The following is a 25,954-nucleotide window of genomic DNA, read 5'->3' as shown; positions in this document are numbered from 1 at the left end:
CTGGAAGCTAGAACACTGGCCTGATTGTGCACGGTATTAAGTTGGTTGCTGAAGCTCATGGTTAGATTTGTGCTTGTATTTGGGGCAACATGCGTGGTGAAGGGACTCTTGATCTGACTCACTGTATCATACATGTGAACCCTCCGTTTGCAGATCTCCATGTTCTGAAAACAAGACTTAACATGATTGCCATGTGGAAAATCCAGAAGGTGAGTCATTGTCACAAACTGATGGTTAAGAGTTTTCAGAGGAGTAATTCTCTTATCCGCATCAATTGTTAGCAGTTTTTTTAACAGATCAATGTATTCTCTTCGATCCGCCTTCTCTGCCAACATATCTGTTCCCTCTAAGTCTGTGGACATGTTCACCTGAGCCATATCATCTAAACAATTAAAAATGTACTTTCGAGCTTCTTTTGATTTGATCCCAGTCTCCAATTCATGTTCTTCAGGTGTCTTAAGCCTCCACAGTGGGTACCCCAAAGTAGGATCTCTGTTGAAAAACCTGGTTGTTTTGGTTCCGGCACTGAGAAGATACTCAGCTGGCAGGCCTTGTGTTTGTGAAATGTAACGAATCTGATCATATTCTGAAGCACCAGGATAAAGAGGCCGCCCCAGGAACAGCTCAGCTATCACACAGCCCAATGACCACATATCAATAGCTTCACAAAATGGTAATCCAAGAATAATTTCAGGGGCTCTGTAGTAACGTGACTGTAAGTAGGCTGAGCACACAGCTTTGGAAACGTGACTAGCAGAACCAAAGTCAATGACCTTCACTCGGTAGGGTTGGCGCACTGGATCGACCAGCATTATGTTTTCAGGCTTAAGGTCAGTGTGAATTAGACCAAGGCTCTTGAGCTTCATCAGGGCTCTGGCCACCTGCTGCAAGATGGGTCTGATGTACTTGAGTGGCAGTGGGCTAAACTTGTTCTGCTTTAGAAAATCATATAAGTTCTGCTCCAGCATCTCGAACACAAGGCAGGTATGATTCTTATGCTGAAAGCACTCATAAGAACGGACAAAATTATACTCATCGGCATTTTCACTGCTTAGGCGGGAAAGGATGCTCACTTCAATCTGTCCTTGCCTGGCATAGGAGGGGTGGTTCTTCAAGATTTTAATAGCCACAATTTCCTTGGTGCTCCGCTTCCAGCACTTAGCCACCTGTCCAAATGTGCCCCGGCCTAAGAACTCCAAGACTTCATAGCTGTTTGTCCTAGAGCAAAGGATCTCATGCTGGACCAGCTGGTAATCCCCTTCTCCACTGGAACGGCTACTCTTCGTGGTCACAGTGGTGGTCGTGGCAGAAGCACCCACCACAGTCCTGTTTTGCAGCACGAGGGGGGGATGTTCTTCTATGATTTGCACGCTACCGTTGCTGTCAAATTCCTCACTTTTTCTTTTCAATCCACATTTTTGATATGGCTCAAGCAAAGAAACGTTGCTTCTGTGAGTCAGGGTCTGGCTGCTTTGGAAGGTTGATGTAGCAGCACTGGCAGAGCTATCAGCAGCTGTGACAACAATATGCTCCACTACAAGAGCTGGGAGGAGGAGGCCCTGGTCGTAAGCAGGGATGTTGAAATTTGCTACCTGGTGAGAAGAGCTGGTTTGCCCTTGTGTGGCTGGGAGGGTTTTGCTGTGGGTATAGTATTTGTCGTTGCTGCTCTGTCCAGAAACATCCCAACCAGAAGCCTCTATTTTCAGTTTCTTTGCACTGCAGAAGGCACTCGACGACACTGATGGGGGGGGGGAACACCTCCAGCTGTGATGCCATACCGCCGGTGTGTCTGGTTCTCAGCCGCCAGCTGGGGCTGCAGTGAGAAGGCGGAGGAGGAGACGAGATCCGGGGCCCTGCCGCTGGGTCATCATATCCCCCGCGCGAGCCGGCCCGGGCCCCGGCCCCCGCCCACCGGAGCCTACCCGTGCCCATCTCACGGGGGGAGCGCCCCCAGCCTCCTTCCAGCTCCGCTGCTCGGCCTCTCGCCGCCGCCGCCGCCGCCGCCGCCGCCTCAGCACCGCGCGCTCCCGCCTCAGTCTCTCGCTGCCGTCCGGGGCCACCGCCGGGCCCCCTCTTGAAGGAATTTTTGAAGGAATTTCTTTTAAAAGGATCTGTGTAGGTGCTATCTAGGGTTTTGCGGGGTGGGAGGGCAGATGGGAACTGCCCAACTTCTGAGCCCACCTTTGTGAGTTCTGGGAGTGGCAGCCCTGCCTCCCATTGTGAGGTCAGCTGAGGTGCCCAAACTGAGCCCAGGCTCAGCCAATCAGATGCTTACTCCTGGGCTTGTGCATGAGACACACTGAGGCAGAGGCAGTTTCCACGTCATCCTAGCAATGATGTCAACATGCCAGCAGCCACAGCCAGAGTCTAATGGTGGCAGCCGTGGCCATACACCCATCAGGGGTCCTGTTGCATGTCCTGAGTCCCACTCCTCCGGGCTCCCAAGCCTGGCTAGCCAGCCTTTCTGTCACTTCGCTAAGCCACCCAGTATCCAGTCCCTTTTTTTTTTTTTTTTTGCTAAAATTACCCAGAATTGGCTTCTGTCATTTTTAACAATGCATCCTGACCTTGATCAAATCTCAGAGCGAACTCTTGTCCCTGCAAAACTGATTTTCTTCATATTTTAAACAGTCCCGACGACACAATATTTGGTTTAAAGTTTTATTATTTTCAACCTATCCTTTGATGCACTTTGCTTCACCTTACTAGATACACAGAAATAGTCCAGCGTGGAACTCATAAGGAAGTTCATTAAAAAATAATGGGATACATTAAGAAAACAAAACTAAACTAAAGGGCGCTGCTGCAGCGACCAGAGTCCTGGCTTTCGAGACTGGGGAGTCTCTAGCCCCGCTGATGAGCTCTGTGACAGCAGTTGCTTACAATCTCCACGCTTTCCCTTGTGCTAGTCTGTAAAATGGTGTTTTAAATAGTGTCGGAGGGTTGGAAATAGAATAGGGACAACGCCTGGCACACACACACAACTGGCCGTCGATTGAGGGTCTGGACTGCCCCTGCGAACGGCAATATCCTCAACTCTACCGTGGCCGCCAGGCTCACCCTGACAGGCAGAACAGCTTCCAGAACATTGAAGGAGGAAACTCACAAATGAGTGAGAAAAGTAACTTCACACACATTGAATAATAGGAAGTTGCTGATAGTCAAGCCTTTTGAAAATGGCAATTTCACATGGTCCAAGCAACCAAAGAACAGCAGCTGTTTGGGTCTCCAAGTGGGTCTCTGTTGGGATGGGGGGAGGGGACGTTCAAGGACCTCAATCACACCTGCTTGTGTTAACAAAGATCTGCCGCCTCTCTCAGAAACCCGGGAAAACCTTCCTCCTGCCCGGGCAGGAGCAAGGTCAGCAGCCGCCGCGGGCTACAGGCGCAACCTGTTGCTACGGAAAGCTGGTGGCGCCGCTTCCCCAGCCTTCCCCTCCAACCCACCGCCAGGCCCGGGCCGCTCCTGCCCTCGCTCCCTCCGCGCCAGGAACCTTTCCCCGCCTGCGGGACAAAGGATGGGCGGCAAGGCGGGCGCGGGAAACCAGGAGACTCGAGGAATCCGCCGTCGCCTGGGGGAGGGGGTTGCCGGAGTAACTTGGCTGCAGCGAGAGAGTCGGCGCCGGTTCCCCGCCGAGGCGCGGGTTGGCTTGGACTGGGCTCGCCGTCCTAAGCCGTGTGCCGCAGGGCCCCCTGATCGCATCCCCCGACGCTCTCGGAAAGGGCTTTCGAGGAAACTGACCTCGGGCCCCCGACTCTCCCGCACCGCGAAGCTCCTCCTCTGTCCACGCTTCCCTTTGTTGTCCTGGCCCGCGCCTCACCCAGCGGGGTGCGCCTCCATCACCCCGTTCTCCAACAGGCAATCGCCAAAAGTCCCCGCGCTGTCCACCCAAAGCGGACCAGGGGGATGCATCAAGCCAGGGGTGCGTGCGCGCGCTCCCAGATGGGCAAGGCGATAAGGCCTCCCGTGGCACCCCCCAGAGCCCCGCTCCTGTGATGGTCGTTTGCACCGCGTACTTCTTTTAGCAAACCAGAGGAAGGTGACCCCTTTCCATACCCAGCTGGGGAGGGTCAGTGTCCCGCACCCCTCGTTCCACTCCCCAGGACTCCCTTCACCGCCCAACAGTTCCCAAGCCCCGGACCAACCTCGCCTCGTCCGCCGCCCTCTCAGAGAACGAGCCGGTAGCCTCGGGGTCTGGGTCCCACTCGCGCTCCCACCGCCTGCTCGCGCCCCGGAACCTGGCCACATCCGCCAGCTCCCCTCCAGTGGGCGGAAAGAAGACCCACCACGCAGCCCGCAAAGTTTGCGTGCGTCTGCGCCCTGCCCGGAACTCTCGCAGGGTCCACCTCGCCAGCCCCGCGGCTCCTCTGGTTCCCCCGACGCTCCCGGGCTCGCACCACCTACCGCGGCCCGGGGAGAGGGTGCCGAGGGTTGGGAGGAGAAGGGAGCAGAGCAAGCCCCTCCTTTCCCCATTCTCCGCCCCCAGCTTTCTGGAAAGGGGTGCACGCAGCCCCCGGGTCGGGGCCGCAGACCCCTTCCTACCTCCGGCGTGAGGACGCGGCTACACACCGTGCGCCCGGTCCAGCTCCCGGTTAGCCCTCGCCGCCGCTGCCGACCCCCTCTTTCCTCCCAGCCCTGCTCGGCCGGCCCCCGCTCATGAATGATTTATGAGTCGGCTTCGGGGACCACCGGGATGGCTTCCGGAGAGGCCGCCCCGCTGCCCCGCTGCCCCGCTGCCCCGCGCGCCGGCCAGACCCCGGGACGGAGCGGGTCCGGAAAGGCGCCTGCCTTGGAGGCGCGCCGGCGAGGCCCAGGGTGCCCTTGGGGACGTGTTGCGGCCTCCCCAGCTCCCGGGCGGGACTTGCGGATGAGGCTGCCGCAATGCACTGCTTCCTGAAATGTACTCACCCGCGGCGGGAGAGCTGAGCGCGCAGCCAGGTGGCGGGTGGGGACTGGCTCGGTGCTTTAGAGGTAGCTAATCCTGGAGTTCGGCCCGCGCGCTCCCGGTTGGACCAGCTAAGCAGCTTCGCCACGATACCCCGGGGCACCCACTGGGACCTAGCTGCCTCCATTTCCTGGGGCTAGAGCCCCGCTCAACCGAGCACGTCCCTCCCACAGGACCCAGGCCTCCTTGAGGCAGGCTGAGCGGTCTACTTGGAACGCCGCTCCTCTTCTAAAAACTTCGCATCTCTCTGGTTCCACCTCAGACCTGCCTTGGTTGACTCCCTCTGCCGCTTTAGACGCTTCTAATGCCAGTTTCCAAGACTTAAAAAAAAAAAAATTACTCAAATAAAACAAAACCCCAATTATTTGGTTCGTTAGCGTGTACCAATCGTAATGCTAGTGGCTGGAGCTATAAAACCGGCAAAAAGCAGCCCTTGCTCCCATGTACGTACACAGGCATCCACTATAGCTCCAAGCACACGGAGCTTTCATTACTCCTTTCATATCGGTCTCTTGGCTGTGCGTTGCCTGCCATCCCCTCAAGCTGAGGGGTGGGGACCTTCTGCCACAAGCAACCACTCCCTCTTCTAACTGTGCTCACCTCACTCCTCACTCACTACTTCCTATCTTGAGTGGACAGTACTCTCTGGTAGGAAAAATAAGACTAATGGAAGAAAAGCACCTTCCGGAAGTTAGCACACAGTAGGTGTTTAATGTTTGTGATATGGATGGGTTGATGGATGCATGGAAGGATGGACAGACTGACAGTTGAATGATGGACAGGAAGGTTAACTCAACAGCTCTTTCACTTACCCCAGAATCTAGCATAAAACAGGTGCTCGAAAGGGCATTATTTTTGCTTGATTTAAATTTAAACTGATCTTGAATGTGCATATTTCCTGGATAAATGCTAGTTCAGGAAACTTCTGAAAACTGCACTACAGGCATGCAAAGTTAGATGGTGCCCTGAGACATCTAATCAGGCCTGCTGTTTCTTCGTCTGAAAGTGGTCAGGGCCTCTGCTTGAACACCTCCAGAGGCCCCAGCACTTCTGCTCAAGGGCAGCCCTCTCTGGGTGGGGCCCAGAGGTGAGTTCTTCCCTCCTGAGGGCAGCCAGCTCTGCCCTGCCTCAAATTTTGGCCCTGTCCCTTTTCACCACTGTGACTTTGGCTGCTTAATCTCACTGAGCCTGGTTCCTTGTCTGCCGAGTAAAAATAATTATGCCTCAGGAAGCTCATTTTTACTCCTAATAATAATGATGATGATGGGGCTTCCCTGGTGGCGCAGTGGTTGAGAGTCCGCCTGCCGATGCAGGGGACACGGGTTCGTGCCCCGGTCCGGGAAGGTCCCACATGCTGCGGATCAGCTGGGCCCGTGAGCCATGGCCACTGAGCTTGGGCGTCCGGGGCCTGTGCTCTGCAATGGGAGATGCCACAGCAGTGAGAGGCCCACGTACCAGAAATAAAGAAAGAAAGAAAGAAAGAAAGAAAGAAAGAAAGAAAGAAAAATAATGATAATAATAATAACAATAATAGTGGTGATAGCTAAAACTTTATGAATGCTTACTACAAATGAGGCAGTATGCCAAGTGCTTTATGTGCATTATTTCATGTAACCTTAGCAACAACAACAGCACAGTATTATCTCCATCTTAAAGATAAGGCTAAAAGAGTTTCAGAAATGGGCTTCCCTGGTGGCACAGTGATTGCGAGTCCGCCTGCTGATGCAGGGGACACAGGTTCGTGCCCCGGTCCGGGAAGATCCCACATGCTGCGGAGCGGCTGGGCCCGTGAGCCATGGCCGCTGAGGATGTGCATCCGGAGCCTTTGCTCTGTAACGGGAGAGGCCACAACAATGAGAGGCCACCGTACCGCAAAAAAAAAAAAAAAAAAAAAAAAGAGTTTCAGTAATTTGCCCAAGGTCACAGAGCTAGTGAGTGACGCACTGAATCTGAACCCAGATGTGGCCTCCAGTGCCCATGATTATCCTAACATACCAGTGCCCCAAAGATAACATAAAACCCTCTGGGGCCTGTCCTCTCCCTACAGATAATGTAGTGTGGATTGAAATGGCTGGCCATCAGTCTTCCTGCAGGCGCTGAATGCTTCAGCTGTTTTTATCCATTTCATACCCCCAACACCTACTCTACCTGGGCCATCATAGGTGTTTAATAAATGAATGAATAAATAGTAAACATAGAACACAATATTAAGATGTGTTCTGAGCAGCCTTAAGCAGACTGTAACAGGAACTAATGATTTATTCTGTTCAACTTGGCTTGGAGTTCTAATCCTACAGTCCCACTATTCAGCACAACTGAATTTCTTTTCTCTTTTTTTTTAATTGAGGTACAGTTGATTTACAATATTGTGTTAGTTATCGGTGTACAACACAGTAATTCAATTTTTTTCTGCAGATTATATTCCATTATAGGTTGTTACAAGATATTCAATATAATTCCCTGTGCTATCCTTGTTGCTTATCTCTTTTATGTATCATAGTTTGTAACTGTTAATCCCATACTCCTAATTTGTCACTCCCCACCCTCTCCTCTTCGGTAACCATAAGTTTGTTTTCTATGTCTGTGAGTCTCTTTCTGTTTTGTATATGATTCATTTGTATTATTTTTTAGATTCCACATGTAAGTGATATCATGTAGTATTTGTCTTTCTCTGAGTTATTTCTCTAAGCATAATACTCTCTAGGTCCATCCATGTTGCTGCAAATGGCAATATTCCATTGTTTTTTATGGCTGAATAATATTCCAGTGTGTGTGTGTGTGTGTGTGTGTGTGTGTGTGTGTTTATATATAACATCTTCTTAAGCCAGTCATCTGTTGATGGGCACTTGGGTTGGTTCCATGTCTTGGCTATTGTAAGTAGTGCTGCTATGAACATTGGGGTGCATATATCTCTTAAATTAGAGTTTTTGGTTTTTTTCCAGATATGTACCCAGGAGTGGATCCTATGGCAGCTTTAGTTTTAGTTTTTTAAGGAACTTCTGTACTGTTCTCCATAGTGGCTGCACCAATTTACATTCCCACCAACAGTGTAGGAAGGTTCCCTTTTCTCCACACCCTCTCCAGCACTTATTATTTGTAGACTTTTTGAGGATGGCCATTCTGACCAGTGTGAGGTGATACCTCATCGTGGTTTTGATTTAGTGCAACTGAACTTCTATGTCATATGTTCTATGCAAGGCCAGAGGGGGTGATGTTATTCCCATACACACTGAGTCATTTGATGCAAAACTTGTCCCCCTTTCTGAAATTGCTCCTCACTTTGCCTGCCCAAGTGAAATCTAAACAGGAGGCAGCAGGGCATCCTAGAAGGATCCAGAAGATTCATTCAGTTTCAGTCACAAACAGCCAGTGTGTTCCCTGGTAAGTCATGTAACACCCCTGGGCTTCACATTCCTCACTGGTCAATAGCCATGCTCAATGACCACATAGGGCTAAAGGCTACCATCTTGGACAGGGCAGACAGCACATTTCCATCATCACAGACAGGTCTATTGGACAGTGCTGGGTTAAATAGTGAAACATAATAAAGGGAAAATTACAACAGGACTACAATAACAAACTTAAGTTTCAAGAAAAGTGAGCAGGGTTATGTAACATTAGAAATGAAATGCTGATTCAAATCAGTTATTGTCAGAGTACACAACACTTGGTCATTCAACAATCCTCGATCTTTGACAAGATGTTCCTTATGAAGAACTTTGAATATTTTTTTCTGAGGCACTAAGACTAAAACAAAATAGGTTAGTTAGTATATTATTCTAATTAACCTGAAATTTTCTATAAATAACTATGTTCCCTCAAAATAATGTATTTGTATGACCAATAAACATTGCAGCATATGATGCTTTAGAAAAATGGGTTTATGCAAACTCAACATCCACTGCCTTGTCTTCTTAAGACTGAAATTTGTGTAAGAGACAGCCAGGGAGAGAGGGAAAAGGAGAGAGAGACAGAGAGCCAGTGAGAGGGAAAGAGAAATTGTTCTCAATAGAAATCCCACCAGTTTGGAAGGGAATGACTTCATGTAAACCAAGGTTCTCCTATAAATGTTCTACCTCATGATTGCCTATTAATCTTGCTTTTTTCCACTTGCCTCTGGACTTAGATGCCAAAAAATAGCATTGCTGGTGTTTAATAATCAAAAGCCAAGAATACATTCTTCTTGTACTTTGAGAACATTCAGCTAAGATTTGTAACTCATCCATCAAGCCCACTACATACTAATTCAGAGGAAAAAAACTTCCATCTAGTTTGGACCAAGAGGAAGAAAGAGAGAGAAGGGGCCAGGCCAAGGGCAGTACCTCAGAGCCTGGATTCCAAACCTGGGGAGAACTTAGAAAACTCAGTCACAATTTAAGGAGGCAGGTATTGGGTAGTTTTATATTTTATGTGCTGTATCTGTCTTTCGGTAACTGTTTCAAATAAATGCCTCATCTCTAGGGCTGGCTTTCATCTGTGGCTTTCCCCCTGACATCATTTTTAACATGCACTAACTCAGATGGGGCTTCATAATCTGACTTCAGTAACAGTATGGAAAAAATGAGAGCAGCAGAAGGTCAGAGAATTATAAAGTGTTAGGATACTTGCTCTTATTTTCTGGAGGAAAGCAAGGTTCTTTCCAGCTAAATGTTATTGAGAGATTGCAGAAGGAGGTAGAGAGGAAAATTCCACAATTTCTGATTCTATAGTTTTCAGTTTTTATTATATCCCAAAAGAGATTCACCCAGGAACTTTTATTTATACAGCACAAAACTTACATCTATGCATGCAGTGTTTTACCCCTCTGGGGATACTTACTATTATTACTTTCCTCTAAAGAACTATTAATTTGCATTTATCTTCTGCATCATATGAAAGCACTTATTAAGCATCTGTTAATTATTCATACATTCATTCATTCAGTAGCATTTACTCAGCACCTGAAACCGAGCAGGACCCTGAGGAGTTCTCCCAGCTAACCAGAGATTTATGGCTCAGATAATGTTCCAACCACAAGAGAGACCTGATGGCTATTTGAAACCATGTAATCAAGAAATCATCTCTGAAAATAGAAGATTACCTCCTCCCTAGCATGTAGCCCCTTCCTCTTTTCCCTATATAATCTCCAAGCAAAACCTGGGGAGTTGGGAGTTGGTTCTTTGGGACATGAGTCCACCTTCTCCCCAGGATTGCCAGCTTCCTCAATAAAGCTATCTTTTTTTCACCTAACACTTGTCTCTCAGTATTGGATTCTTGAGCAACAAGCAACTGAATCTGAGTTCAGTAACACTGCTACTCATCAGGAGCTAGAGATTCTAGTTACCCTGACCCAGAACATACTAATGAAAAGTCAGTCACACTGTAACAGGGGCAGGTGTGGGGAAGTTTTATATTTTGTGTGCTGAATCTGTCTTCTGGTAACTCTTTCAAATGAAACTTATGAAAAAAAATCTTTTCTCAAACACTATCTTTTCCTCTTATTTACCCTCATTGTGAGACTTTCTAAAAAAGCATTCTCTGCAAAATTCTCTTTTGCTTCATATTTGATGTGCTACCTGAGCTATCATCAGATATTTATTTTAAATCAATATTTAAAATATTGATTTTAAATCCACTAAAATTTCTGCTAATTAAAACACCATTCACTTTTGCCAGAGCAATCAACGTGTTAAATTATAGTCCCAAACACCTACTCATGTCAGAGAGTGAAACGTGGAGCTATGTTTTGTGGTATAGTGTGGAAAACCTGGGAGTTGGAGCTTGAACAGAACGGGGAATGAGCCCTAGCTCTGTTACTCCATTCACTCACTCATTCATTCACTTTTCTCCTTCATTCATTCACTTACACATGCATTTGACAAATTGTGATTGACCACCTTCTGTGGGCCAGACTGAGCAAAGAGATAGGGCAGAGAATAACAAAGCACACCCTTGGCCTCCCAGGGCCAACCCCTTCATAAAGGAGACACACAAGCCAACAAATCAATAAGCATGTTCACTGTACACCCTTCAGTAAGTACTTGATGTCTCTGAGCTTCAGTTTCCTCACCTACAAACCACAGGTTTTGCAAAGATTAAATGAGATGACATATGTAACATACCTGTAGGTATGCTGAATAGCAGCTATTATTTCTGCTCTTACTATTTCTCTGTCAAACTCCCTTTCACCCCTACCCCCTATCTTTCTTTCCAATTTCATAAATTAGGGTGTAGGGCTATTGGGTCCACAAGCTAAATATTCATTCCATAAATATTTACATAATATGTCCTAAGGATTTGTAAGGCTCAAAGCCAGAGAGGCTGAAGAAGCTGGATATATTCTGACTTCTGCTCTGCCAAATAAATTGTCCAAAACTTGGAAATGGGCAAAGGAGATGACTGGGCATATTTTCAGTGGAGTGAGGGGCATGATCTAAAGGACCTTCTGGGAATTATTGGACCTTACAGAGGTGTGTATTTGATTGTATTTATATTGACTAAGCTATATCACAACTCTGTAAAGGTAGAAGTTAAAATTGTAGAACACCTGGGGACTTCCCTGGTGGCGCAGTGATTAAGAATCCGCCTGCCAGTGCAAGGGACATGGCTTCGATCCCTGGTCCAGGAAGATCCCACATTCTGCGGAGCAACTAAGCCCATGTGCCACAACTGAGTCTGCGTGCCCCAACTACGGAAGCCCATGCTTCATTATGGAGGGAAGAAAAATTACAAACGAAGTGAGAATATTGTTCTAGATCAGGGTTTTTTAACCTCAGTGCTCTCGACATTTGGGGCTGGATAACCCTTTGTTGTGGGTCTGTCCTGTGCATTGTAGGATGTTCAAGCATCCCTTACTTCTACCCACCAGACAGAAGTAGCATCCCGCCCCCTTCCCCTGAACTGTGACAAACAAGTATTTTCAAAATCTAGGGTTTGATTTTTTTTCAGTCACAGGAGAAATGACTGAGTTTAGGCAGAATTTATCAGCTATATTAAAGAGGGAGTCCCTGGTATCAGTTTTGGCAAGTGCTAAGCGTGTCAGTCATGAACTGAAGCATACTGTGCACCCAAGCCGCTTAATCCATTCACATCACCTACCCGGCCCTGGGGAGTCAGCCCTGAGTGACTTCCCATCGCCCCAGTCACAGCCTGCCCTGGAAGAATTGCAAAGTGAGTTGTTTTGAGAATGCAGCTACCTGCTTGGATTCCTCCACTGTGACCTTCACAGATCTCCCCTGCTGGGTGCTTGCTCTGAGATTAGCCTACCACTTGGAGAAACTCGACATTTTACTTATAACTGTGAGCATAGAAGCATTCAGAAAAAAGAATAAGACAATTCATGAAATTTCCCATGGGCTAACGAGAAAGCGCCTCGTATGTAATAGGGCTTCAATAAATCTCAGAGGAAAACAAGGGGAATGGGGGGAGCTATGAGCTCATAAGAAGACAAATGAAAGTAGTGATGAGATGAAAATTCACATTTTAAGGCAAGATAAGAAAAATTTAAACATAAAACTTTTTCTCTGCCCTTTGGCCTCCTCCGGCCCCACTGGTATGCATTGCACATCTGCAATGGGTGTTAACCAGACCTCTCCAGAGGTAAAGATCAATTATTCTCCTACTGGCACCAGCCATGTAACTCCTTAGAAGATAACGTTCCTTTCTCAATCCTGTAAAAGGTCATAATGACCCACCCTCACCTTGTACATGCAGAGATCTTCGGTGAACTTTATGTACAATGCCAATATAGAATTTCACTTAAAGACTGGTGCTGAACAGACTGGTCAGTTGACCTGGGGAGATACTGGACTGCACCTAATGGAAATTCATAGCTTAAATACTTACTTATGCCCTTACTAATATTACCAGCTATACTACTTGTATTCTGCTCATTTTACAAGATTATTGTTTCTTGCATTACCAAATGTGTGACTGAGCCTCAGATAAAATTAATGATGCTTAGGTGACTTGAAATGATCGACCAAACGTATAGTTCTGTAAGATCAGTGATTGTGGGACTTCCCTGGCAGTCCAGTGGTTAAGATTCCACACTTTCCCATGACAGTGGGGGACCAGAAATTCTGCAGAGCATGGAAGGTAGAACCCCAGGCCTGGATGAGAGAAAAATAACAACAGCTAACATTTTACTGAATGTTCACCATGCATTGGGCAGAATGTTAGTTTCCATATGCCAACTCATTGGCCCTTATAATAACTCTATGAGGTTAGTTCTGATATTATTTCCACTTTACAAATGGGGAACCTAGTACCAAAAGGTTAAGCAATGTTCCCAGGGTCCAGGCTCCCCGTTAACATGGGGCTCAGGGCAAAAGTACATGGAGGTCCATAGACCACATGTCAAATATTTGAAAGTTAAGAATCCAGCCAACAAATTATTAACTAAAATATGTTCTCTCATCCTAAAAAAAAAAAGAAAAGAAAAAGATTCGTGCTTCCACCGCAGGGGGTGCAGGTTCAATCCCTGGTCTGGGAACTCAGATACCACGTGCCATGTGACACAGGCCAAAAAAAAATAAAATAAAATAAAAACAAAGATCAGTGATTGTAATAGTTAGTGTAACTCTAGATATGGGAAGAAGCAACAGGAGGGAACCATTTCCTGGACCATAACAGACCAGTGAGACAGGCTGTCCAGAGGCTTTTGCTTACAGTTAACAGGGCCTAGTCCAGTAATAGCACATTGAGTGGCCTATCAACGCAATCCTTGCCTGACCTGGGGATGAGCATTCCTAGCGCCATGGGACAAATTGATCACGAAATGCCTCCCAAACCTTGGTCGAATTAAGACTGAAAAGGAAGGCATGGTAAAATAAAGAATGTTGCCCACCATCCAGTCCATAAGAATCAAGTCATTAGCCACTGCAGTGGCTGACCTACAGTACACCCTGGAAGGAATTCAGGGTGAAGATCAGGATGACATGCTCTGTGCTCTGGGAAAACTGGCAGAACAAGCCTTCAGGTAGTTAGGTATTTTCAGGAAAAGTTTTTTAGGAACCTGTATTCCTGCATCTTCCCATACTTAGAAAAGCACTAAAACCACTAATTAAAATTGTTATCCCTCGAGCTAGCAGCAACCTACTGAGATGTGTGCTTGATTGCCTGTACCCCCTTCACCAAAATCACATATATACTGGCTGGCCTCCCCCTTTACCTCTTTGGAGTAGTTCTCAGAGCTCTCTGACCGACTGACTGTCTCCCGGGTTATAATCCTCAGTTTGGCTTGAATAAAATTTTCCATTTCTTTCTTAGATTGACTACTTAATTTTTTCCTTGACAATAGTAACAGCAAGAGTATGAGAAGATAGATGACGAATATCCACAGGGAAGTTTGCTGCTTGCTGACATTTGTTGACCATCTACTCTCTGTCAAGCGCTGAGCAAAGCGATTTCCCTACATTCCCTTATTTAATTAAACCCTCCTAAGGGGGCATTGTTATCCCCATTTGTCAGAGAAGGAAACTGAGGCTCACAGACTTGGACTATACTATATCTTAGTCCACAATAAAATATACTATATCTTAGTCCACAATAAAAACAACACTTACCATTTATCAAGGTAACCATTACGCTCAACATTTCATTTAATGTTTAAGATGATCCTAGGAAGAAGGTATTATCCAAGCAAATTAAAGAAAAATCTATTTTGTTACACGCCAGGAGGTGCTGGGGGTGCGGGGGACACAGCCGCAGACAGTCCTTGCCCTCATGGAGTGTTCAGTCTAGGTGGGAAAGTAGACCCTAACAAATACGAACAGATGGGATGATTTGTTTCAAAATCCCACCTTCTTCCTCCTGACTGGAAGTTCTTACCACAAGAACACACAGCAGCCTTCAGACTGGAAGCAAAGACCCTTTTTCAGTGACTTTTCCTCAGCCAGGCGGACCCTGTCCTGGCACTCAGGGACAGAGTGATGACTTCAACTTCATGCCAGTGAGAAACTCTTTGCTCGGACTTGGCTGCCCATGTACTGTGGCTGCTCAATGAAACCCTATTAAGTGGCAAATAATGATGGTGGTAAAAAAAATTTTCTTAAGAAAATGTAAGGGCTTCCCTGGTGGCACAGTGGTTGAGAGTCCACCTGCCGATGCAGGGGACACGGGTTCGTGCCCCGGTCCGGGAAGATCCCACATGCCGCGGAGCGGCTGGGCCCCGTGCGCCATGGCCGCTGAGCCTGCGCATCCGGAGCCTGTGCTCCGCAACGGAAGAGGCCATAACAGTGAGAGGCCCACGTACCGCAGAAAGAAAAAATAGAAAATGTAAGAAGAACAACGACATGAAAAAGAACAGTCCAGGTTCCTTTGGAAGGCAACAAAGCAGAACCATAAAACTGGGCAAGCACAGCCTGGAAAAGCTGAGTGAAGTTAGAGGAGTCTAGAGATTCACGAGGACAAAAAGCAGAAGGAAACATTCGCATGCATGTCTTTCTGCAAAACATTTCAGAAGCCATTTAATGCTGTCTGAAGGTGCAAAAATGCATAAACCCAAAAAGAGGATTTTAGAGGTACCTAAGTTGTAGTGGTAGAGGGGTAAGGGGTGCGAGGGGGTAAGAAAAGTAAAATTAAGGGAAATTCCCCTTAAATCTAAGGGAAAATCTCCTGGTAAGGAGACCTAGAGATGCAAGGAATACTAATGAACATCTTAAGAGTACACTGAAATCAAATTTAAATCAGTAAAATGATTGAAGCAGGGTAATAGGTATCAGGGGTTCTATTTTGTGCTGGTTTGAAATTTTCCATTATAAGAAGGTAAAAAAGAAAGAAAAGAACGTCAGTGGCTGGAATACTGGAAGATGGGAGGTGCAGTGGGCCTGCAGTGAGGGTGTGATGGCTGCGGGGTTGGGGGCCAGGGCTGAGTTGAGTGTGGGGTGGAAGACCAGAGTTAGCAAACCAGGGGCGAACTCTACCCCCTGTCTCCTCTTGGCTACTTTTCTCACATTGGTTCTTAAGGAAGGAAAATGTCAAACACCTCAAAAGTTCAATAGATAAGGGCCAGCAATGGGTGTAAAGTTACTCTCTCTTGTTGATGGGCCAGACAGGAACACAGATTCTGGAACAGACCAACCTGGGTTTGAATCTGACTCTGGCACACCTAACTCTATGGGTCACCTTGGACATGTTACCCAACTCTCATGGGCCTCAGTTTCCTCACCTGTAAAATGGAATTAACCCTGGTAGTACTGCTGGGCTTTGAGAGCATGAATGAGGTAAGGCATGTATGGCACCTGCACATCAGAAGGTTCCAGTAAGTGCTTGCTCTGTCCTCCTTACCACACCAGCCCTGACTGTATTTAGGGCAGGACAACGGTCCTTCTTTAGACTCCAGCCTTGTCTCTCCAACCAGCAGGTCTGGGGCTGGCTGGCTGAACCGGATAAACTGATATCAGAAAGACAGTGGAGCCACAGGTTAGAGAATGGCTCTGACACACCCAGTCTCCACCCCCCACTTCAAGAAGGCAGCTCTTTGGTACAACTGTGCTGGATGGTACACGAGGACCACATCATCGCCACAGCTTGTTGCCTCCACGGGAAAACCATCTGAATGTGTCCTACTGGCCATCACAGGCACCGAGAAAACAGAACACGTGTCTGAAAGGGAAACCAACTTACTATTTTTCCTTTTGTCATTCTCAAAACTACTGGTTTGTTCCTTCTCTAGAGTTTTCCATCTAAATTCATGGCTCTAAGCAGTCTCCCAAGAGAGAAATTCAACCTTGCCTGTATTAAGTGTTTGTCATTTGTTGAGTTGTCCAACATGCAGCCCTTTTCCAGCTGGGACAAGCTCCCCTTTGTGGTGAGTGGTAGTGGGTTACAGTCCAGCATCTTCCACCACAAATGCCAGGGGGTTATCCTCCCATTCACCTGTCATGCACCCAAGGCATGGCCTTACCCAGGCCCGACCAGTTGGCCACTCCTGCCCGTGACTTTGACTCTGGAGTGTGTGCTGCAGCGAAGACTGTGATGCCAGGTGCCAGAAACCGTGTCCTAACCAGGCTGTGTCCACTGCCTTTGCATCTGATTCTGTTCTCCAGCCTCCTGACAAGGTCAGGAGCCATCCAACACCCTTCCGGTATGCTCCTTTCCTAAGGTTAGCCAGAGTTGCTTTCTGCTGATGCCTGAGTAATCAATGCACCACCTTTGGGACTTCCCTGGAGGCGCAGTAGTTAAGAATCCGCCTGCCAATGCAGGGGACACGGGTTTGATCCCTGGTCCGGGAAGATCCCACATGCCGTGGAGCAACTAAGCCCGTGTGCCACACAACTGCTGAAGCCTGCGCGCCTAGAGCCCGTGCTCCACAACAAGAGAAGCCACCGCAATGAGAAACCCACGCATTGCAACAAAGAGTGGCCCCCACTCGCCACAACTAGAGAAAGCCCGCGTGCAGCAACCAAGACCCAACGCAGCCAAAAATAAAAATTAATTAATTAATTAAAAATATATACCACCTTCACCCTCCTCCCTCACCTTCACTTTACTTTCTAATCCATGGTCTCCTCTCCAGTCTCTTGGTGGCAGGGCTAACCAGCCTCTCAGCAGGTACTGCTGGGAGTCGCCTTCTTGAGCAAATTACTTGGGGACGGGACTTAGGAAGATGAGTGACAGGAGTTGGGCATGGGCCGGATGGGATCCTGTCTTTATTTAGCATTTTGAGATTTGTTCATCATGGAGTTGGGGGCATCAATGTGGATTTTTTTTAATTGCATTAAAATATCATGTATCTTTACATGCCATCTGCAGCAACATGGGTGAACCTAGAGATTATCATACTAAGTGAAGTAAGTCAGACAGAGAAACACAAATATCATGTACTATCACTTATATGTGGAATCTAAAAAAAACATGACACCAATGAACTTATTTACAAAACAGAAATAGACCCACAGACATAGAAAACAAACTTATGGTTACCTAAGGGGAAAGGGGAGGGGAGGGATAAATTAGGAGGATGCGATTAACAGATGCACACTACTATGCATAAAATAGATAACCAACAAGGACCTACTGTATAGCACAGGGAGCTATATTCAATATCTTGTGACAAACCACAGTGGAAAAGAATTTGAAAAAGAATTTTTTTTTTTTTTTGCTGTACACGGGCCTCGCACTGTTGTGGCTTCTCCCGTTGCGGGGCACAGGCTCCGGACACGCAGGCTCAGCGGCCATGGCTCACGGGCCTAGCTGCTCCGTGGCATGTGGGATCTTCCCAGACCGGGGCACGAACTCGTGTCCCCTGCATCAGGAGGTGGACTCTCAACCACTGCGCCACCAGGGAAGCCCGAAAAAGAATTTTTATATACGTGTGTGTGTGTGTGCGTGTATATATATATATAAACTGAATCACTTTGCTGTACACCTGAATCATTATAAATCAACTATACTTCAACTTAAAGAAATTATGCATCTTCATTAATGAGCTTTTAGGCACCCCTTACATTTTGTGCTGGCCCTGTGTGACTCCATGCAACACTGACCAAGACCAGAGCTTATCCATGCATTTCCCTCTGTTCACTAAATAAGTTCTTTGGGGCGTGGCTCTGCATGCGACTATACTAAGCTCTAAGCCTGCAGAGATGATGAACACCAAGCCCAGCCCTCAAGATTGTCACCATCTAGTGTGGGAAACAAACAAAGGACACTCTGAATTCTAGGTGCACCAACAGAGAGCAAGGGCAAGGTAAGTGTGGGCATAAAGAGAGGAAGCAAAGCTCAGCTCAGCCCCAGCTGGATCAGGGAAGGCTTCCCAGGGTCCCTGGTGCTCAAGCTACTTCTTTGGAGTGAGAAGTTCAGCAGGTAGAAAAGGAGGAGGACCTTCTGAGCAAAGCAGTCAGCATTCCTAGGTGTCTTTCTGAAACCGAGCAGGATCCTATGGGGCCCTCCTGGGGAAAAAAGACTTTCCATGTCCCCCCATTTCTTGTTTGTATGAAAAAGGCTTCAGCCTCCTAGGCCTTCCCTGAACTCCAAAGGGCAGATTCAAACAGTTACTAATTACTGGAGTGAGGGAAAGCAGAAACAAAGGAGGAGCAGTCAAGAAACAATGGTGCAGGTCTTCCCTGGCGCAGTGGTTAAGAATCCGCCTGCCAACGCAGAGGACGTGGGTTCGAGCCCTGGTCCGGGAAGATCTCACATGCCGCGGAGCAACTAAGCCCGTGCACCACAGTTACTGAGCCTGTGCTCTAGAGCCCATGAGCCACAACTACTGAGCCCGCGTGCCGCAACTACTGAAGCCCACGCGCCTAGAGCCTGTGCTCCACAACAAGAGAAGCCACCGCAAAGAGAAGCTCACGCACTGCAACGGAGACCCAACAGAGCCAAAAATAAATAAAATAAATAAATTATAAAGAAAAGAAAGAAACAATGGTGCAGTGATGGGGCAGGGTCCTGGTTCCTCCTCAAGGGATATACAGAACAATCTGGTACACATCTCTGAGTTCTGCTACAGGAACTAAGGCCCCCATCCAGGTGGAGGTTGGTACCTTCAGGCTGAGCACAAGCACCTGGACCCCTTCTGGTTGGAATCAGAAGGCTGATGATTGATATTCCTGGAACACCACCCCGTAACCTCAAAATCAACCAATCAGAGGAATGTCACCTACCCTGCAACCCTCCTTTCAAATTCTGCTTATAAAAACTCTTCCCCAAAACCCACCAGGGAGTTCAGGCTTTTTAAGCATGAGCCACCCATTCTTCTAACTTGGCCCTTGCAATAAACCTTTTTTCTGCTCCATACTCTGACATTTCAGTTTGTTTGGCCTCACTGTGCTTCCAGGACTGAACTTGGGTTTGACAACATTCAGATTCAGTCAGTGATATTGTAGGGTTTGATTGCAAAGTGTGTGGAACACAATTTGGAGAAAATGAATAATGAAAAGTGAATCTAGAGAAGGAGGTTGGAAGGGGTCAGGCTGTGAAGGGGCTCATACAACAACCATGCTAAGGGATTTGGACCATCTGAAGGCAATGGAGGAATCATCAATGGTTATAAAGTAGAGGAGGAATGGTATGACATTAGTTTTAGGTAGATTATTCCAGAAGGAAGGCTGGGGAGGAGGAAGCTGTGTGGTGTGGGAGAGAGGAGCCTGACAAGACACTATCCAGTGTGGGTGCTCAAGGGCTGGTTCACAAGGGCCTTGGTGTCTTATTCAGGAGTCTGGCTTTTTCCTCTACGTTGAAGAGCTCTGGCCTTTGGAATATCCATTAGATTAACCTCTCCTTAGAGAGGTTGCCTCTCTCCACCCAATTGCTGGCAAGAAGTCTAATTATTATATACAGCAAATGTCTGCTGGCCTCAACACCTTAGATCAACAAAATAAAGTCTTGGAGACTTCTCTGGTGGTGCAGTGGATAAGACTCCATGCTCCCAATGCAGGGGGCCCAGGTTCGATCCCTGGTCAGGGAACTAGATCCCATATGCATGCCACAACTAAGAGTTCACATGCCACAACTAAGGAGCTGGCGAGCCACAACTAAGACCTGGCCCAACCAAATAACTAAAATAAATAAATAAAGTCTCATTTACATTTCTGTCACAACTAGAAGTCTCCATGCCCTGCCCACCCCGCTCTTACCTAAGCAGAAAAGTAGATGCTTTTTAAAGTACCAATGAGGTATTTTGGGGAGTCCCCAAAGGTGTCTGTTCTCTGCCTTCATCCACCACTCAGAGCCCAACATGGTCTTCAGCTGCTGCTCTGACACCCATGGCCACAAAACCACCAGAAGCCTGTCTCCTGCCCCTGCAGACACAGCCCATCACAGGACCCAACATCATTATCACTACCATCTCCAAATTCCTACAGGCCCTTAAAACATGGAGCTCCACAGGTGCTGCACAGATCTCAGGTGTATGGCCTCATCCCCAAATCTGGGCCATAATTTGGAAGGCTAAAAGAATCCCCAGAGGGCACCTGGCCCAATGGTTCTCAAACTCTAGCCCACCCATCACTGAGAGCCAGTCTGAGGGATTCCCCCACTAAAACCCAGTAAGACCCAAATAAACCTGGATCTTCTTGCCCCTTAAGGCCTGCCTTCACACGCCGTGGCTCTCCAGGTACACCCTTCCGCTCTATCTGCCTCCAAACTGCCCTGCATGGTGACTGCAGCCAGTCTCCCGAGGGACGAGAGACGCGGAGGAGAACATCACCCATCATGAGGCCTGCAGAGCTTCCTTACCATCCCCCTTTTCTCACACCGCCACTCAGATCTCCCCCCTCCCTTCTTTCCAGAAACTCCCTGCTCATGTAGTCCTTGATGCTGGCAGCAGAAGCCGCAGGATTCAGTAGACTGTAGTTAGAGGATCACTGGAAGATGGGTACCGGAGGTTCCGGATCCTCAGCTCAGGGATTTTTCCGTCAATCGCACGATAGGGGAAAAGAGAATACTGGAGAAAGCCCAGACCAGGCCCCTGCATCACGGAAAGAGAGACACCGTGGGGGATGGAAAGGTGTGGGCGTTAAGCTTTTCAGAACAAAAGGCACAACAGTGATGTGTATCTTACAAAGATAATGCTTGATAAAAGTCCATTTACTCCTCCACTACCAGAAGCCTTTTCTCAAAGGGCTTCCATTCTGAGTGTGGTTTTCTAACTCTGAGGCAGGGAGCCCTAGGGTTTGCTCAGGACAGGAGTCTTAAGTCCCAGCCCCATTTCAAGGGGAACGAACACCTAGGTGTCAGTTACATATGTTAGGTTACTAAATAAGATCTTCATTTAAGAAAAAAGCATCCATACTCTACCCCAACTCAACATTTAAAATTGGCCTAGGAAAAGCCCTGAGCTTCACTAGTAGTCAAGCAGCACACAAACAATAAGGACGTGGCCAGGACCGTTCCTTGCCCACCCATATGCTCTCTGCCCTTCCTCTTTCACTCACTGAGATCATGAATAAGCAGTGCCCATAGCCTCCTCCAGTAAAGATTACATTTCCCAGCCTTCCTCGGAGTTAGCACTGAATTCTGGTTAAGCAGAATAAAGCCAGAGTGGTGTATGCAGTGTATGCAGTTCTCGGAAATGTCCTTAGAGGGCGTATTAATGAGGGTTCTCCAGAGAAACAGAACAGGAGATCTATATGGAGATTTATTACTAAGAATTGGCTCACGTGATTTTGGAAGCTGAGGAGTTCCTCAATCTCCCAACAGCAAGCTGGAGCCCCAGGGAAGTCGGTGGTATACTTCAGTCGGAGTCTGAAGGCCTTAGAACCAGGGAAGCTGATAAAGTAAATCCCAGTCTACAGACAAGAGAAGATGAAATGAAATGTCCCAGGTCAAGCAGGGGAAAAAAAGGGGGAAATCTCTTCTTACTCAAGCTTTTGTTCTGTTCAAACCCTCAACAGATTGGACAACGCCCAAACCACACTAGGGAGGATAATCTACTAAGTTCACTCATTAAAATGCTAATTTTATCAGGAAATCCCCTCACAAACACATCCAGAAGCAATGTTTAAACTGGGCACCTGTGGCCAGTCAAGGTGACACATAATGTGAACCATCACAGAGGAAGAGGGTGCCTCCTTCTTCATCTCTTCCTCCTACCTGCTGCCCAGAATTTGGACTGATGGTTGGAGCTCCAGCAGCCATCTTGGGCCATGAGTTGATCTTGAGAATAGAAGCCATGCACAGCAGAGCAACATAAAAGGAAAAAGTGAAGCATCACTTCAGCTCACACTGCCTTCCTTCCACCAGTGTTATAATGAGTGACAAACAAATTTCTATGAAGTTTAAGCTACAGTTTTGTTTTGTTTTCTGCTCTGTTACTTGTAGCCAAACTTCCTCAAAACTAATAAAATGCCAATATATCACATTCAATTAAAGATGGTGGGTCCTGTGGGGGCTTTTTTGTCATTCATTTCTGCCTTTATTAGTATAGTGTATTTGGACTCTCTTTCTCTCTCTAACCACAGACTCTTCATTCAGGGAAGGTCTGGCTATAGTTGCTGCACATTTGATAGATAGAGCAAGAGGCTGGGAGGAGGGAGGACAATTCTAAATTTAAGGCAGAACAAACCACTTCTTCCCTGTCATTCGTTTGTTCTTTTTAATTTAACCAATGCTGACTGACTCTGTGCCAGGTACTATGCAGTATCTCATCTAATCCTCACTGACAACACAATGAGGGAGGCATCATCCCCACTTTTCAGATCAGGAAACTGAGGTTCTGAGAGGTAAGGAAATGGCAGAGTGAGAATCAGTCTGCCTCCCTTGATTCTGCACTGATTACTTTTTAAAATCGTCAAACATATTTTCATTTGGCTAGTGGGAACTTGATTCCACAAACTTACTTCAACAAGGCAGAGAATGAAATAGTATAAAGCATCCAGTTCTCAGGTGATAAGGAGACTGGGGTTGGTCAATCAGTTAACCACTATCTATTGAGCACCTACTGTGTGCCATGTACTATTCTTCAAGTGGGTCACCAATGTGATGTTTACAGAGCACCTTTCCTCTGAAGTGCAAGCATCGTTGTTTCTGTGCAGAACCCACACTGCCCTGGCACACTCTCATGGTTCAGAAGAAAAAATAACAGCCAGGGGTACAGGGATTTAGGTTTGGTTCCATCTCTACCACCTGTCCACTGTGCGCCTTCAGATAGGTTGGGTAACCTCTCTGTCTCCCCTTCAGGGCCTTTGAGAGTTTCCCCTGCCTTTGCTTGTGCTTCTTTTGAGTGTTCCTTAATTCAGACTTGGTCAAAGCTTGTCGGGCAGTGCTATTTAGAGTTTTCCAGGAAATTACACTCTCAATGGAAATTCAGGAACCTTCCATTAGGCCCCCAAAATAATTCACATAAACATCGGGCTTCAGTTGCACTTTCCTTTTATAAAAGAGAGAAGACATTTGAGAAGGAACTGTTGTTACAGTTGAAATAGTCCCTGGAATCATGTTCTCTCACCTCCTCCTTGACTTTTTGCTTTTAGGAACCTCCTCTGGGAAAGAGTCCCATTGGAATGTGTTTCCAAAATATATTTGGTGATAAGAACATGGGGTTCTTGATTAAACTAACAAACAAACAGAAGCAGTATCCCAAGTCAGTCTTGGAGCTGTGATTCTGCAGATCAGAATGAGGCCAGGAATAGATATTCTTAAGAAGCACCCAGGGCCTGGGCTAAACTGAGACTTGAGTCCGCATCCTGAGGTTACATGGAAGTTGGAATCAGAAGTTTGAATCCTGATCTTCCTATTTATTAGCTGTGTGATCTTGGGCACGTGTTCTACTCAACTCACAAAGTATTCATGAGCAAGCGTCCGTATTACGCGCCAGATCATGTGCCTAGCTGAAGTGCTGTTGGTGGAAGGTGAGAAGCCAGCCTGCCTATGGGTGTTGCAGAGCCTGAAGGGGAGACTAACAAAGAGCAGGGACCACTAAAGGTGAAGAATGCCACCAAAGCGGAGGGGGACCCCATAGAGGTACCCAGCATACCTGGCCCGGTCTGCAGGGGACGGGAGTGGCTTCCCTAAGAAAAGGGGGTTCAGGTTGTAAAGGTTGACTAGGACTCGGCCAGGTGAGCAGGTTGGACGAGAGCACTTTAGGTATCAGGACAAATGCGCAGAGACCAGGTAAGTACCTGAATGCGGGCCTCCTGAGTCCAGAAAGAAATCCAGGAGGCCACGGGGTAGCCGGGGAAACTGGGGTGGGAGGGGAGGCAGATCACAAGTGGTCTCATCCGCTCATGCGCTCTATCTTAAAGGCGAAAGGAAGTCCCTCAAAGATGAGAGGTGGTCATGGCACCATCGGATGTTGAGGGCACGTTCCTGAGCCTCCGAATCTTCCTCTGTAAACGAGGGGTTTTGAGGCGCCTCTGCTTTCCTGTTTCCCACCTGTGGTCTAATTCTCCACCCGGGGAGCGATGTTTTCACACCAGAAGCCAGATCCTGTTCCTCCTTTGCTTAAAAGCCCCTGATGGCCCCCATCTCAGAACAGCGTCCAAAGTGCCCAGCGTAGCCTGTAACAATATGCCACGCCCTTCCCGGGCCTCCCTGTGGCCCCCAGGCCCCCAGCACACTTCCCGGCAAGTTGTGCCGCGGCTGCGTCCTTCGCCTGGGGTCTCAGACCCAGACGCCACTCAGCCCCTCCCGACGGCACCGCTTGCTGTCCCTTGAGGTAGCTCAGGTTTTCTTTGGAGCACATTCACCTGTCATCTCATATATTTATTTGTCTAGTTCTTTCTTGTCTGCTCCCCGCAGCAGAAGGTGAGCTCCCGGGGAGCAGGGATTTGGTGTCTGCTTGCTGCTGTTTCCCCAGGGTCTGGTGCAGAGCTCCAGCCCATAATATCAGAACAATACCTATCTCACATGTTTGAGAAGCTCAAATAATAGAATTATTGTATAAGTAGCATTGGGTTCAGTAAGTACTTAGGAAGTACTTCCCTGTTTCTTTCTACTCCAATCCCCCATCTTCCAGACTCCCGTTAGAAGTCCTTCCCAGGGCACCATTTACCCCTGAGCCCCCAGTTGCCCCACTGGGCCCTCTGCCCCGCCTGCCAGCCCCTGGCTCTGTCCCTGACTGACCTGAAGGTTTCGTACTGCCCCGCTGCTGGCTTGGCTGTGTCCAGGGAGAAGATGGCATGTGTCACGGTTACCACACACTGTGGCCGAGGCTGTTTGGAGGTTGGCAACGCTAGTTATAGTCCTGCTGCCCCTGGATCCTGTGTGGTCAGGGCCTGGGTGTGGCCATCACCCCGGGCGGCATCAAATGCATGCCAGGGCATGTAATGAATCTGGACCATTTTGCAGGGACAGAAAAAACAAAACTCTTCCTTAAGCTTTGACTGATGGCTTCTTTTCTCCTGACCCCGACACAAACAGATGGTTTTCATCTGATTTTCTCCAGCAGTGACCTGGGATCACGTGCAGAAAGCCTGCTGACTGCCCCTGCCCCTTCCTACAATCTACCTGCTAGGGTCGTGGAGATGGCAAGTAGTCTGCAACAGGGCGGCCCAGGCAATGTTCTGCAAAGGCTCTCTCCTCCTGCCTCTTACTCAGAACTCACAGGGATTTAAACAAAAAGCGGGGCCTTGCAGCACATGG

At 47.6% G+C, this 25,954-nt stretch overlaps 1 protein-coding gene and 1 pseudogene across 3 annotated transcripts in view; both read right to left on the bottom strand.

Annotated features, from left to right (window-relative positions):
• The window catches only part of LOC308612508 (homeodomain-interacting protein kinase 1-like), a 4,619-nt pseudogene extending 2,843 nt beyond the window's left edge, over positions 1-1,776 (bottom strand). Inside the window, exon 1 of the transcript in view lies at positions 15-1,776. The product of the transcript in view is annotated as a homeodomain-interacting protein kinase 1-like (transcript). The remainder of the gene's footprint in view (positions 1-14) is intronic.
• The window catches only part of PROM1 (prominin 1), a 165,079-nt gene extending 139,607 nt beyond the window's left edge, over positions 1-25,472 (bottom strand). For both annotated transcript variants that reach the window (XM_081226402.1, XM_081226399.1), the window contains exon 1: positions 25,436-25,472. The gene's annotated coding sequence lies outside the window, so the exon portion shown is untranslated. The remainder of the gene's footprint in view (positions 1-25,435) is intronic.
• Between the last annotated feature and the right edge of the window lie 482 nt (positions 25,473-25,954).

This window comes from Mesoplodon bidens, assembly GCF_964165515.1.
Source record: "Mesoplodon bidens genome assembly, chromosome: 1".
Taxonomy (NCBI): Eukaryota; Metazoa; Chordata; class Mammalia; order Artiodactyla; family Ziphiidae; genus Mesoplodon; species Mesoplodon bidens.
This window is presented reverse-complemented; position numbering and strand designations above follow the sequence as displayed.